The sequence below is a fragment of the Phalacrocorax aristotelis genome, chromosome 6, assembly GCF_949628215.1.
Source record: "Phalacrocorax aristotelis chromosome 6, bGulAri2.1, whole genome shotgun sequence".
NCBI classification, from domain to species: Eukaryota; Metazoa; Chordata; class Aves; order Suliformes; family Phalacrocoracidae; genus Phalacrocorax; species Phalacrocorax aristotelis.
The window spans coordinates 62,179,672-62,195,031 of NC_134281.1; positions in this window are offsets into that span (position 1 = coordinate 62,179,672).

Consider the following 15,360-nt stretch of genomic DNA (forward strand, 5'->3'; position numbering starts at 1 on the left):
TCCTGTGTCATCAGTTACAGACTGGTTTGAAGAAAGCATATGATGAACTAAAACTTAGCATTTGGGACTGTCAGTAGCTACGGCAAATTTCTGATAGGCTGGAGTACACAGCTAGAACAACAGAAGACGACAAGAAAAGGGCCCAAACTGTAGTTCTGTTTATAGTGGCACTGAGGTTTTAGCATTAGCCCCTATACATGGGTACAGAAATGCCTCCTCCTTCCTCTTTACCCTTCCACCCAAGGACAGCATCATTCCAAGGTCCTCTGCAAACGATGGCAGAGACTCCTATAAACTCAACATTGTTGGCTTTCTGTCCAAGCCATCGGTCTGATTCCAGGCCCAGCACAATAGCTCGTGCTCTTCACAAGGCTTGCTTTCCTCTGGCACCCGTGTACAGCACGGAGTCGAGCTCCTTTTACTCATAGGCTCTGATGACGAATAACGAAATATTAGAGCTGCAAAATGTCTTTTCTTTGCAGTTCCCCACTAACCCTAACGCCACATCACTGCGCATTGCTTTGTGTGCACCTCTGTAATATTCCGTCGGCCGCTCAGCCGCACACCGTAACGCTGCTGTGGTAGCTGAAGCTGCTAAGCCTCCAAGAGCGTTGCTTTACACATTAAAATCTGACAAAGCACGCAGGATCTTAACCTATTTCTTACAGGATACAAAGACAGCACATGCAGAGTTGGTTGAGACATCTAACAAGACATGTAAGATCACAACAAATTTTGTTGCTATGCTGCAAAATGAAAATACACAGGTATTTTCCTTTGACTGCACGCCTCTTTCACCACCGGGTGCAACTTTAATCTCCCATAAAATGTTTTAACTTTTGCTATCCCTTAGTTTTTTTTCCTGACAATCAGTTCCTTAAAGTTCCTTCACTTTTCTTGTTCACCAAATACTGTGCGTGAAACAAAGCTTTTTTTCCTTGCACTCCGTGCTCAGTTATGCGATAATCCCCTTCCTTGCCAGCCAGTTTTCCGAAGCTTCTGTTCAAGCTTTGTGCGCTGTACGCCTCACCGCTAATTACGACCTGTCAGAACTGTGGGTTTGCTGGCTTCCCCCCGCCCCCCCAAGCTTATTCTCTTTTTTTTGCATTTGACAAAGCTGAGGATCTCTGACGAAGTACTGCAGGCCGTAGACCTGACACACCGCTATGCTGCTCCAACACCTTCCAGTCGAGCCAGAGCAGAGAAAGTCTGTGTCAGTCACTCGGAGTACTTCAGCTTTCTCTCTCTTAATGGGCTTGGTCTGCTACCTATGCCATGAATCCTAGGAGGACAATACCATTTAACCCCTCGCTAGCCGATTGCTGATGCAGAATACCAGTCTGCACAGCACGCACCTCAGGAAATTTGACATTAGAAATGTGTTATTTTTGTGCAAAACCATAATCGGTCAGACGCCAGCAGCTGGGCTGTAGAACAATCCCAGATGTTTTGAGCTGGTCAGCTTTTACAATGCTCTGACTGATGACCAGCAAGTCGATAGCACAGCGTTAACGGTAAGGAGAGATTCAAACATCACCCTACCAACAAGCCATGGTGGCAGAGATCGCCCACATTTCAAGGTCACAACTAACGTTAGATTAAAATGCCCAGTATAATGAGTGCTTGTGTGTGGAGCAAACTTGACAGCGTATTGGAGGAAGACCCTTCAACTCCCTGAGTTTACACACGGAGCACTGCAGTCGGTGGTGGTGGAGCAAACATGAGAGCTCTTCCCAGCAACATCAGACTGGAGGTGGATAAATGGAAGTGTAAAATACATGAAGTCAAAAGCAATCCTTTTGGCCTTAAAAAGGTATTTCCTACAGGACTCGTATGGAGAGGCTGACATGTGCAGGTAACTCCTGAAATTAAAATACCGGCAGGAAAAAATTGAACACCCAAACATAGGTCACCGTTCAAAGTTTAAGTGAAGGCATCAGTATAGGCAGTAAAACATGTATCTTGCAAAAAAAAAAAATTGCATCTGTTGAAACGCCTTCTGTTTAATAAATAAATTACACATTAACACACGGTTGGGTGGTTTTTTTTTTGGTAGTTCCATACTAACATGTCAATGTTTCTGAGCTCACTCATGCCACAGCAGAATATATAAATGTAACATGATAAGCTTTAAAACTGGTGACTTAAAATTCCAAATCCATTTTACACTTACGAGCCAAGTAACTTTGGAAGAAGAGTGTACTTGCTGGGTGAATTTTGATGACTTCTTCCAATTTTAATACAACTGCATTACAATTACCGTATTTGCAAAACAAAACACAAACCAGAACAGCATAAAAAGAAATGGATGATGACATTTGCATTTGCACAGTGCATTCGATGTAAGCTTCATTTTTTTCTATTCAGCAGCACAAATGTGTTTTGAAGCCTCAATGCAGTAAGCATTATGCGTTCATTTGAGGAGTTTCATTTGCATTTAATTTGCCTTCAATGGCTGAATAGGATATTAATTTTGGAGGCTTATAATCATTTCTTACAAAATAATACTATGATCTAGACATGAGAAATCTCCATATTTTTACAACATCTTCCACTCAAAACTATCCTGTTTTCATTATATGTTTGAAAGCAGAAATTCTTAGCACAGAGTAATTTCATTTTTTCTAAAAACATGCTGTATTGTTCTGAATTTCCTTTGAAACTCTTTTTAATGTAGATGATCTTCATTAGCAGAGACGAATATATCTTACTAATATTGGATGCTAGACCTTCTTTAGCATTGGGGGTCTTCAAAGTTCTCCAGCTGTCTGAGGCTCATCAAGGGCTGAGAAAGCTTCCCCTGAAGCTTAGTGATTAGAAGCATAACTCTAAGGAACTTTGGTACCCTACGACACAGCCTTCACTGGGGTACAGGTATCAGGTCTTGAAGGAGGGAAACTTCTGTCACTCACGGTGTAACACCACTGATCAGATCACTAACTCAATAACGGGTCCTTAACTGGAGGACTTGACCGTTTTAACAGCCAAGACAGACATAACAAAGGATGATAATGGAAGAAATTCATTTACTAGATTTGAAGGAAGATGGAGGAGAAACCAATATATGGAAATTGAAGGTTATTCCAAGAATTAATGCAGCTATAAAGCTCACTGGGTGAAAAGACTAAGACCTTATTCCTCTACAGGAGAATTCTGCTCAAAATCAAGAGTTCTGTATGAACAGACCATCATCTCTGGCCAAAGCCTCACGATCCAAGATTGCAGAAACAACTGGGCAGACTCTGAGAGCAACCATAGTGACCAAAGAGATCCTAATTTTCAACACTAACCTTCCCTTTTTTTTTTTTTTTTAACTTAGCTTTACTACCACACTGGAAATGGTACAAGAGAGAAAAGAAGAAATAGGAGCAACAGGGAGAAACTTAGGTTAGATGAAACATATTTTTGTTACAACCAAGCTGCAAAGCTTTAAGTTGTCCAGATATCACGGGGATGAATAATAGGAAAATAAAACAAGTACTTAGCTAGATTAGATTTAACAGAACTAGAGGGAAATTAAAGCTAAGGGGGTTGTGGAGGCAGAACGAGAGAAAATGAGGGAGACAATAAACACAGCGTAGCACGTCAGGAATTTACAGACAAGCAGATAATACGGTCAAAATGGCAGCGGAAGCAAAATTACCCTGCTAGTCAGAGAATAAAGCAAGGGCAGAGGTGTGGTTGAAAAGGTCCTTGCTCACATCTCACAAGTGTTCCCCCTAATGAGGGGAGAGGAAGTCCTCAAATTCAAATCCTGCTGAGCCTCTTACTCCAAACACAGTCATTGCAGTACATAAATAACACACAAATAACTGAGATCTCCCATGCAGTTTAAATAAGGGTCAAACATCTCTTTCTATTTCTGTAAGTCCTTTAAAGACCTTTATTAAAGTAGGCATTTAATGAACTACCATGGGATGCAGTTCTCTCAGAGACTGTATTGGGAGGTCCACCCAAATACATGGTAATGAATAAATTAGGGTCTTTCTTTGGGGAGATTAGATAATTTAATTACATATGTTAAAGCTGCAAGTGTTGCTGAAGAATCAAGCAGTTTTGTGGGTGCTCTGTCATCATGCCAAGTGCAGCCGTGCTAGTTCCCAATGACAGAGAAAGAAACAGAGCTGGAATTCATACTGGTTCCCTTTTAAAATATTGGCCACTGGGAGTCATGAGCAGTTAAGAGATTTGTGGTCTCACAAATTTCAACAATTAAGAGAGGAAAAATTAATTCATGGCATTTAGGCTTCAAAGGAGGCTGGCTAACAGCTGGCTGAATTCAATGGATCATTTAATTCAGTTTTTAGGGTCAGAAATAGATAAAAGTACAATGTACTCAGAAAACACTCAAACATAGTAGGCACTACTTTTGATAGCAAATTCATCAGAATGGGTGATCTCGCTAAGGATTCATTAGAAGGAAGTTCTAAATTGCTGGCCATCTGTTAGCAAAGAGTAAGGAACATATACAGGGACTATTTCTGAGGGGTCTACGATGCAATTTATAATCATACAGTATCGTTTCACTTAAACCTCTTTCCACAACAGGAATTGATTCCAACCACTTTGATTCCTTCATTTATTTTTTTTTTTTTCAAACAGGAGAGAATTCATTATTTCTTGAATACCATTTGAAGGATGCAGGAAGGAAATCCTACATAATTTTAAGAGGCTGCCTGTAAGATTGGGAATGGTTGCATTCATAAAGTTGTTCTGATCCTACACCTGACTTCAGTGACGCTCCTTTAAGCTCAGAGATCCACCCACGCTGCCACAGTCATGCAGTTGTAAGACTGCTGGCTTACGTGATTTCCCAATTCAAGCACTAAAGAATGTTGGCAGTTTTTATTCCGTAGCGCATTTTTTCCTTCCTGACTAAAATTCAATTCCTATGAGAAATAAAATTGTATATTATTAGAATATATATTTTTAAAAAATGGAAAATTGAAATCACCAGTTCTCTTTAGATATCTACTTCCTCACCATGAAAATGGTGCAAGGCAGCAACGTATGAAACTGTTACAAAACACTTTTTTCCTGTTCTTTGCTATGGAAGGGCTGACTACGGTGGTGAATTTGCACAAAAAATGGTGAGAAAGCTCAGCAGCTGCACAAGAGTCTGCAGTGATTCTTGTTGTAGGTAACAGCAGAGCCAGACTCTTCCACTCAGTTCCACACAGCCCTTAGCGACTGCAGCATATTGGTGCTGATACTGCTTGAGCTACACTCCATATGGATGTTAAACCAACTACCTTTGCCGACTGCTCGTAGCATCTTCGCAGCTGAGCAGAACAACACACAACACCAGTGAGTATTCTGAAAATCCATCTGCTTCTCTGTCTTTGCACCCAGCATTCAAAAAAACCTGCCCACTCTCAACATCATAGTGAGTTGGGCTTAAACAAGAATGCTTCAAAATCCAAAGTCAGGTTTTAACCACCTAAGATCATACAGTCACTGCTTTCTCTAACTGTAGCCTTGCCACACGTGGCTGACTGCAAAGTCCATGCAGTTGCTCGTGCAGGGACCGCTGCTCCACAGCCAGATCTCCGGGCACTTGCGTTGCTCGGGTGGTAGCTGCACAGGCTCGGCCCTAGCCAGCCACTCAGCCTCCCGCCCATCCCGAGGGCGAATTCCCCGTCCTGGCGGCGGACTAAGCCAACGAATTGTGTATAACCTTGAACTGACGGGGATGTGTGACCTGTGTGCTCGTAAGCAGGTCTTGTAACTTGACTCTCGGAAGATCGGCACAAAATAAACACAGCATTGGCGTACAAGGCGGCAAAGTCATCCCACCGCCACCACCACACCAGCAGCGTTTGCCGAACGCAGGCTTCTGGAGGAGAGCTGCAAGTGAAACCAAAGTTCCTAACTCAGCCTGGTGCTGCCGGCTAGGTCAAACAGGCACCCACCAAATGGGAAACTGCCCTCATAGCATCGCTCCAGGGACCTCACTCTGCTTTCCAAGACCAACAATACCTGAAAAAGCTTGTTAGCAATATCATGTAACCCTTAGAGTAGGCAATAAACACAGCTATTCTGCTCAGCAGAATCTATTTTCTACGTTAGAAAGGGTCTTCATTGCAGTGGTGATACCCTTGCTCAGAAGCAGCGATCTTAACAACACGTTTGTCCCACGTAACAGCACCAGTAACCGGGACAGTGCGTACAATGCTAATTCACATTACCATTTTAGCTTTCCTTCACTAACAACATTATTTAATAGAATACTTGTAAGCAATTCATAGAATAAAATAAATGCAACAATCACACCACAAAAAAGAGTATTACTGATCTTTGATCAAAGCTAGTTAAGAACAGCTACTTTATCTAACACAATACTTGCACACTCAACTCTTAGAGCGAGCAGTATATATTTTAGCCCGTGTTGTATTCATACAGGAGGATATGCAAGGATAAATGCGGACGAGAATGACCGTGAGGTTACTGGGCTGAATGGGTTACGGCCATTGATTCATAAACTCGTAACTGCCATCCCATTTGCTAGCTCTTTGGGTTTCTGTTTGTTAGCTTTTTTTTTTTAATGTGAAAATTTCCAGTGCTGTATTGTTGATGCTAGGAAGACTTGCTTAAAATAGATTAACACAGTAATTTAACTTTCATAACCTCATTCATCACTTGATTGTATCGATCTTGCGTCAGTGTTTCTCCACAGAACTTAGCAGCGCTACATGTGCGCAAAGGAAACAAAATGGTTTGATTTCACCAGAGCTACCGCAGCTCATAAGAACGGGAGGACACTGCGGAAGCCTAGTCACTCTGGTTGTGTGAGCTACGTTGTTACAAAAACGCTGAACAGAATAGACTGAAGATTCGGTTTCTAGGACGGCGATAATAAATAGTATTTTGAAAAACTAGCCAGTTGTGAAATAAGTACCACTTCTAGTCATTATTTTGTGTTCTCACGATCATCCTTAGGCTGGTAGAAATGTCTTTGTCTTCTGCTAACTCAAGAGCCCTGCTCACCATGTGACTATTTTTTCCTATTGCTTTACATAGTGAAACAAGTTCTGACACATATTTAAGATCTGATCAATAATTGTCTTCTGTGATTCCCCCCACCTCGATCAAGATTTAAACCAACAAAAACTCTCTTTTCTACTTTATGCTTCAGGTTATTCCATAAAACCCAGTACGCTTATCCTGTTCTGCTGCCCATTATACAATTTCCTGTAATTTCTTGTAATGAAGAGATTTTGGCACATTCTGTAAGATCTGAAGCATGACTGAGCTTGTGGTCTAAAGAAAATCAAGCAAGCAATGCCTATCACTGCACTCGGGCATCGCTCAAGAGTCCCGTCAATGCCTAGAAGTCCTATTTTACTATTACAGCTACTTTTCCAAATGCATCTGGATTTTTGAGCACTTGTTATAGTATACAGCACCTTCATTTATCGCCTGAACAGGCAGCATTTTCCTATCCAGTATGTTCTGGGAACAGACACAAATCTATTTGTTCTCTCTGAACAAAAACTACGTAGAAACTCTCCTATTGGTGCTTCGCGCTTGAAGTTTATTTACAACCACAGTACCGCTCTGCTCTTTGAAAAGTAAATTAGCCCCTACGGATGTGGATACTCAACAATTACTCATGCTACTAAGACAATGTTCAAGGCTAAACATATTTGTAGTAGTAAATCACATTAATTGATCTATACACCAAAGGTGGTCAGATTTCTGTCATCTAGTCTAACAGCACCGACAGCATCGCTATCCTCAAAAACAGGCCTCTTGATTCGCTTGGGATAAATATGAGATTTCACTGTCAAAACTGCAACTTACAGACTGAAGAGGAAAAAGATGTACTAGAGTTAACATCGAGCATCTTGCGCCTCTTCAGTTAGCGCGTGCAAAGCCAGGGCACGTGCCCCGTCGCGGAGCTGCCCTAATCACAGCCAGCAGCAGCAAGCACTGGTGTGGGTTGTAAAATCTTCCTGCGGACTGGCTGAGCTTACACAACCTGTGGTCGCCCCGCCGCGAGCAACTCTGCTCCCGCCGGCTGCCCACAGGCGGCTGCCAGCCCAAACCAGCGGGTGCCAACTCCCTGGGTCAGGATATAAAACAACAACAACAAAAAAAACACAATAAAACTCCCAGGCAAGAGCTTTTGTCCAAAAACATTCAGAGAGATTTTTAGATCTTTAGACACAAAATAAAGGTGAACGTTCCTTGACACTAAAATTTTGCTAAAATACGGCCATTTCTTTTGGCACAAAATAGGGAGCAAGTTTTGAAAAATCTGTCTTTGCTGGCAGGTAGGAATAAAGTTGAGTGGGAAGGCGTGACTTGTGGAAGAAAAGGAATTTAGAAGATTCCTATCTTTTCACTGAAAAAGCCATCAATACCCATTACCATCTGGCATGGGAGAAATTCATATTTCCTCAAACTGTAATGACTGTGTTTTAACCATGTGAAGTAAATAGTTTTGGAACCTGAGCAGTGTAAGGCTGCTCTGACAGGGAACACTTTATGGCTGTTGTAAGGAAAGTAACCACTGCCTTGATATAACAAGTGATACAATTGCAATAAATTCCATTTAACAACTACAAAAGGTTTCCAGTGAAGAACAAGGGTTAGTCAGCAGAACATTTACATCAGTTAAAAAATAACTGTATTCATGGATACAGCTAAAAATGTTATTTACATAAAAAAACCTCATAAATACTAAAGCTAGTGAAGTGCTGAGAACTGCCTTTTATACATATTAAAAAAAAATGTGTAGGAGGAAGGAAAGAGCAAAATTAGCTGATGCTGCCGATCTGCGTTTCACCTGTTTGTTCAGCTGGACACAAGTGACAGGACACAATCTGGGGTCGGAGGCTCAACACCAGGCTTTTCCTTCCCTGAAGCTAAAGACAAAGAGGTGCAAATGGAAGAAGATGACAAAGACCGGGTTTTAATGACTGGAGAGATTCTGGAAAAGGGATGAAAGAGCTGATCTACTGTCTCTAAGGCTTCCAGCTCCTGTGGGCCAAGGGCAGAAGCACCGAGGAAGAAGCACAGCCTTGCAGCACGAAGCTGCGGGTGCTTGAAAGGAGTTACAGAAATCTCTCTCACCAGTGGCAAGGCTGCAGGACTTACAGATGCATGGGAGGAACTGTATTGGATGCACCTTCTAAAACTGATTTAAATAAAGATTTATCTGGCATATTCTGAACTGCTGTAAGTGGACTCAGCTCCTCCTCTTGGCTATATATGATGGCTGTAAACCATGTGGGGAAAAAAGGGAATTTGACTGCGTGTCTGGAAGAGCAAAAGTATAAATTTGTCATAACATCATTCAGAGGAAAAGTTATCTCAGGTCTGAAGTGCTTCCCATGAGCCACCACCCAAAATTTCCCCTTAAAGGATAACAGTGTTTTCTAGAACTGTACAAAATACAACCATCTACAGTTATATACAGAAAGAGGACTATAGCCAAGAATTTCTCATCAACACTGGGATATTAAAATCCTTTAAAATTATACCTAATTTAAGATGTAAACCAGATCTAAGTAATCTTTATTTTGGTTTTGTGATAACAAAGGAAGATACCTGGGGGGATATCTAGGACATTACATTTTGCTTCTGAGGTATTTTGCTGCCATATATTTAGAAAATCTTTACTTCTATCATCCAAAACACACAGCTGCAATATTGACAGACCCCAGTATATTTAAATCAGTCCGTGCAGTAGTTAGGACAGGATAGAGGTTTCGGATATGTAAGTCAAATATTGATACCAATTGGTTTCCCGAGATTACCTTTTGCGAGGCAGCAGATGCATAATGCTCCTGAAAATGAAACAGACTCTGACAGGTATGCTAAATTCTGCTTAGACAGGCTTCAGTGGGAACTGGCCCTCCTTCATAATTTAAATTACCGCTCTGTCACATTTTAATGCAAGAGCCAGTGTCTCCGCTCAAAGGATTTTCCCAGTTTTTAACAGCAGAGGACAAGTAGGTCCTAGCTTTTTCTTTTGTGATTAACAGTAAGATATCCTGTGTTTTAAGGAAAGAATGAAAGAGAAATTAAACAGTAAAAAACCAAAATAAATATACATCTATTTCTGCTTTTAAAAGGGAAAAAATATTTCATCCATCTTTTATAATGTAATAGAGCATAACATAGCTAAGAATGAGGCCAGCATTACACGTTTTGCATTTTATGTTTTTTGGGAATGCATTCTTTAGTGACTCTTTTAGTGGCGAATATGAACTTATCCTGTTTTAGGCTAATCAAGGCTAACTTTCTACTGACTAGTCCTAATTTTCTATGGACTGTCTCCTAGTCCTAACCAGATGTCGCAAATACAGATTTAGATACTGCCGACTACACCAATTTGTCGTGAATACGATACGTTAGACGGTTTTAGTTAGAAATTTAAGATTTTTTTAATATTTTTGAGATAGATCACAGTATTAGGTCATATCATTCTTCACAGCACTTAAGCATCAGCCAATCTAAACCAGCAACTTGATAGCATTTGTTACAATCCACACAGCGGCTTAGTTAAAGGCTCGGGAATGGCGAGGCTCGCTCTGTTCCCCGCACAGAAGCGGCACAGAGGAACACAGAGGTGTGCTTGCGTTCCAACGATTCGCAGAGGGATGAAGGATGCAGGGGATAAGGAGGACCCTCCCATTGAGTCACGAGGTGCAGAACAGACCCCCTTGCTTTCTAAACTCCTTACAGAGAGAAGTCTAGGTGTGGCTAGGTCTGGTCTTAGTCTCAGACTTGGTCAACGGTCTGTGTGAATAGGGATAATATATGTGTATACTATACGTGTATATTATACACGTGTATACGTGTATAATATATGTCAAATTGCACACACGACCCTGAGGTTAACCCTTGAATAAAATTTCCCTCTTCATGAGCTCCATGAATTACACCCTTTTACATGCTGGCACCCATCAGCGCATGGTTGGTGACCCTCACAAAATCGTGAGCAGACGGTCCTTCGATCCCCCCGAGAGGTGCCCCAGCCCGACACAGGGTCACCCAGCCTGCCGTGGCCCGGAGAGCTCCGAGGGTCCCCTCTTGGATCGCTGGTTATAGGATGGAGACAATTGGCTTTGGTCAATGCTTTACATTGTGGCCACAATTCGTGCTCAAGTCGTTATGACGAAGCTAACAGCAAGGTGGGGCTTATCCCGAGATCTCGGGGTGCTGCTGATGTGCCATTCAGGCAGCAGATGCCCAGCGAGGGGCAGAGGGTCCTTACGGCCAAGATCACGTCACAATAGGGCTTGTGCTGGGATCCCAGCCGGCCTGGGGCTGCAGCACCACACCAGAGCAACACCTTTCCCATCTAGGATAGCAGGGCTGCCCACAGCTACTGTCCTGTGCGTGTCTCCCTCCAATGGGTTGAAAAACCTCTAGTATCCAAATAGCCTTTACTAGATGACAACAGTAAAGTTGGCAGGATTAACTGCAATACATAAGCGGGCATTTATGAGCCCTAAACTGATGAGTGTTGAACAGTTAAAAATGTATAATCGCTCAGGTAATTGGTAATAGCTGCTACAGTTATTGGCTGAACCGTACCACTTTTTAGATTTGCCATGCTATATCATTTTTTGTAGGATCCCCCAAGATGTTCCTCTACTGCAAGATTTTTGTCTCCTGATTTAATTTTTTTACCTCCTCTACCCCAATATCTGCAAATGATGCTAAGACAGAAGGCATTGCATCTTTACTCAGACATTAACGCCACACAGCTCCTTACAGCAGAAAATGAAGAACAGTTTGTGCCACTGAAGGGATCTGGGTAGCCAGACTTGCAATCATCTGGTGAAGTCTGTTAAATAAAATACCAAGGCGACTGACCCGGTGTGGTCACCTGTGGGCCGTCCTTTCATGATTTTGTTCAAAAATACAACCTCTGGTGAAATTAAGAGTTTTAAGGAGCACAGCAATGTTAGTTCTTTCTGTTTGGAAAGACTTCTCATCTATTACCAAAATTATTATTATTGAACGTCTTATTATTGAACATATTACTTTGCAAGTACAGAAAACACTGCAAAATAGATAGATTTGTAGGAAAGCTTATTTCCACTGTCTTTGTCCTTTCCTGTAACTCTGAGCATTTTTTCAGAGATCTGTAAAGACATACACATACACCGTAACAGTTAAGCCATCGCAGTTTTGTCACAAGCAAAATTTTCCCTTCTGGTTCAAGTCTGAACATTTCAGAGTCTCTGAACATGATGTGATCAGCCAAGTGAGAAAGGAACATCTTAAGGGCACACAAAATTGACAGCTGCTTAGACACAATTAAGCACCTATATCTTTTGGATGAATGGTCAGTCCAACCACTGTAAAATTTTCTAGATCCAATTCACAGCTGTTAATAAAATATTATGAACATCGCTTGGCACAGACGTAAATTTAACATAGCTGTTGCTTTGGATATTTACAGGGTATGATGTGAGATATTTTATTGTTCCACGTTCAAATATCCACCCAGATTCAAACCTGAATGGACTTTCTGGGAAGCACCAAACCTTTAGCAGCAAACGACGACAGAGTTAAAAAAATATCTTTGAAGAGCAAAATACTTTTTCGCCAGTTTAAAGACCAAAAGTCTAGAAATGTATGACCTAGATTTTTACAGCAGCTGGTCACATTTGAATCGTCACTATTTGGGCATTTGATTCCAGGCATCCCCGTTTTCAGAGACCACATTATGTTTAACTATTTGCAATGCGAACTCCTTTACAATGTAGTAAACTCAGTATCCCAGAACGAAGGTGTCCGATTCCACTAATCCTTTTCCAGAATCCCGGTGGTGGACCCTGGTTTCTTTCATTCACTCAGAAACACAAATGGGGAAAAGCAAATTGGGAGAGTGACTGTGAAAATCAAAGATATTTAGAGATGTGATTATTTTCTTTTACTTGATAATTTGCAGACACCTCACGCAGAAGGGAAACAAAAGCAGTAGCTTTCTAAGAACTGTTGCATTATTTTGATCAGCTCACTTAGCACACATTAAAAAATAAAAATGCCATCGCTTCCAAGAGACAGAAACAGCTTGTCTTGTCCCCGATTGTAGTTGTTGGGCTGCCTGATCTAATTCTGACACCAATTTCACAAGTGATCCTCTGCTCAGGGTTTGCCAACAACAATCATTTGAACATAAAATCTAAAGGCTGGTTGCCCAGCTAATACTCTATTTCCCACCCCTACTATACATAACCGCACTTTAAATTTCGTCTTTAACAATGATCACGTAATTAAATAACATACAGGCGGTTTAAGTCGTTCTGCTTTCCTTGAGTTTGCTGAAAAGCGGTGTGACAGTTGACAAGCACTTGAACTTCGAAGGGAACGTATCTTTGATGTCAAGTGTGTCTAAAGGAGTCTCAAGTAAGAGCAATATGAAAATGGGCTCACCACCAATCAGTCTATCCCCAGCAGTCACCTGCTGGTCCGAGTGCCTCTGTCCCATTATAAAAATCTGTCAAGCATTGCAAAGCAATTACACACAGGATGGGAGATGCTGTCCTGCCAGCTGTCCTCTCGGTGCGCCGCGGCTCCCGCTGCCCACTGCCAGTTAAAAACGCTGAGCGACAATGTTGTTTTCTCAGCTGTGATTCACTGCAGTACGCTAACCTGACTTCTATGTACCTTAATACCGTCATATGTGGAAATGAGTATTTATACGTAGCAATACTATTCTAAAAAATTGCATAATTACAAGTATAATGAAGAATTAAAAGCTATTTCAGGAGGTATTACCATCAAGCTACAGTTTTAAGAGGAAACCATTAAGTTTTTCACATGTGGTGCCTTCTTCTGTGATTGTATGAGACATTAAAACGGGCAGGGAGGGTTTCAGATATTTCTCCTGCTGTCTCTTCTACACGGCACGTGGACTTTCCCTTTACAACGACGTGCAGCGGGAATGCACGGTACAATTATTTAAAGACGTGAACCCAAGAATGGCTGCACTTGACTACAGAGGCAGCCTTCCCGATCTTATGTTGAGTAACATATAACTTCCAGTGCTGGAAACTGTTTCAATATCCAGAAATTTAGAGGAACCAGATGCTCAGCTAGATATTGATAATAACTGTAATTGATAGGCATTTAATAAATAGTTTGAATAACATTGAACTAAACAAAATATCCCACTACTAAGCCTTACCTCTTGCTGTGTCATAGCAAATAATAGTAAAATTAAAATCAGTTGAGACAATTTTTTTCCATTTTCCATATAGATTCTGGCATTATCTGTACTGGAGGAAGTTCAATTTGTGTCACAGTGATTTAGATCTTTCCAAGAAGTAAGCTCTTGTTCCAGGCAAAGCTTTTAAATATTTTGCAAAAGCCATAGAAGGTGGTGCTATGGCCTTCCGCTCAAACCAGGCCTGTAATGGAAACATTTTGCTTTCCTACAATGTTTCTTCATAGGGAAGTTTTAGAAATCTTTTGAAACTTTTGAAGAAAATGAGAAAAATCAAGGCTTCTGAATCGAGAGCATCTGTTCTGACACAATTCTACTGCAAGAAAATATTCAAAATGCTTTATTTTCAGTCCAGTGTGAAAAGCAGCAAATCAAAGCTGTTGTGTGGAAGAACTGACATACCCCAAAAAGCTGAAAGAAGTTCGCTGATAGTGTCAGGGACACGTTTCAATAAAAGCTCCAGAGGAATTAAACATGAGTTATTTGTCAAAAGCATTTGTATATGTGCTTATTGTCCCACTTTGCCTTCGCTGGAGACAACAGCAGAACAGCCCTTTTGAAAACATGCCGTTAAGGGAGTGAACTGCAAAGCACATCTCCTGACAACTGTATTCTTCTGGTATTTATCAAGTTCACACGTGCTTGGCAAAACCTCTATAAAATAACACTTAAAATATTTTTAAAAGACCCCAGTCTTCCCACATGGCTGCTTTTACTGTTCCTGCTGAAGTTCAACCTCTTGCCAGCAGCCGCACGTAGCTGTGAAACAGAGGTTAAGCGAGGCAGCACAGCGAAAAACCAGTGCTGGCGTTTAGGGGAGCGTGGCTCCACATGTGCTAACGAGCAGTATGACGACAGTCTGCCTCTGATACACACACATTACTACACCTAGGGAAAGCTATAAATATATTCTGCTCTTGTTTCAAAACAGAGAAAAGCGCTAATCGATTTTTTTATCAGTATTATTTGTCTGCACATGGAATAATCATGCCTGGCTGAATACACATGACTGCTGGTGACACTGAAAGATGAGGGCACTCCTCCAAAAGATTCGTCATTTTCCACACATATCCATTTTAAATAAATGCTAAAACTTAATGTCAATAATTACGTACGGTAGGAAGTATGCTCTCTAGAATAGTGTCATCAATGTGAAGCAATACTTG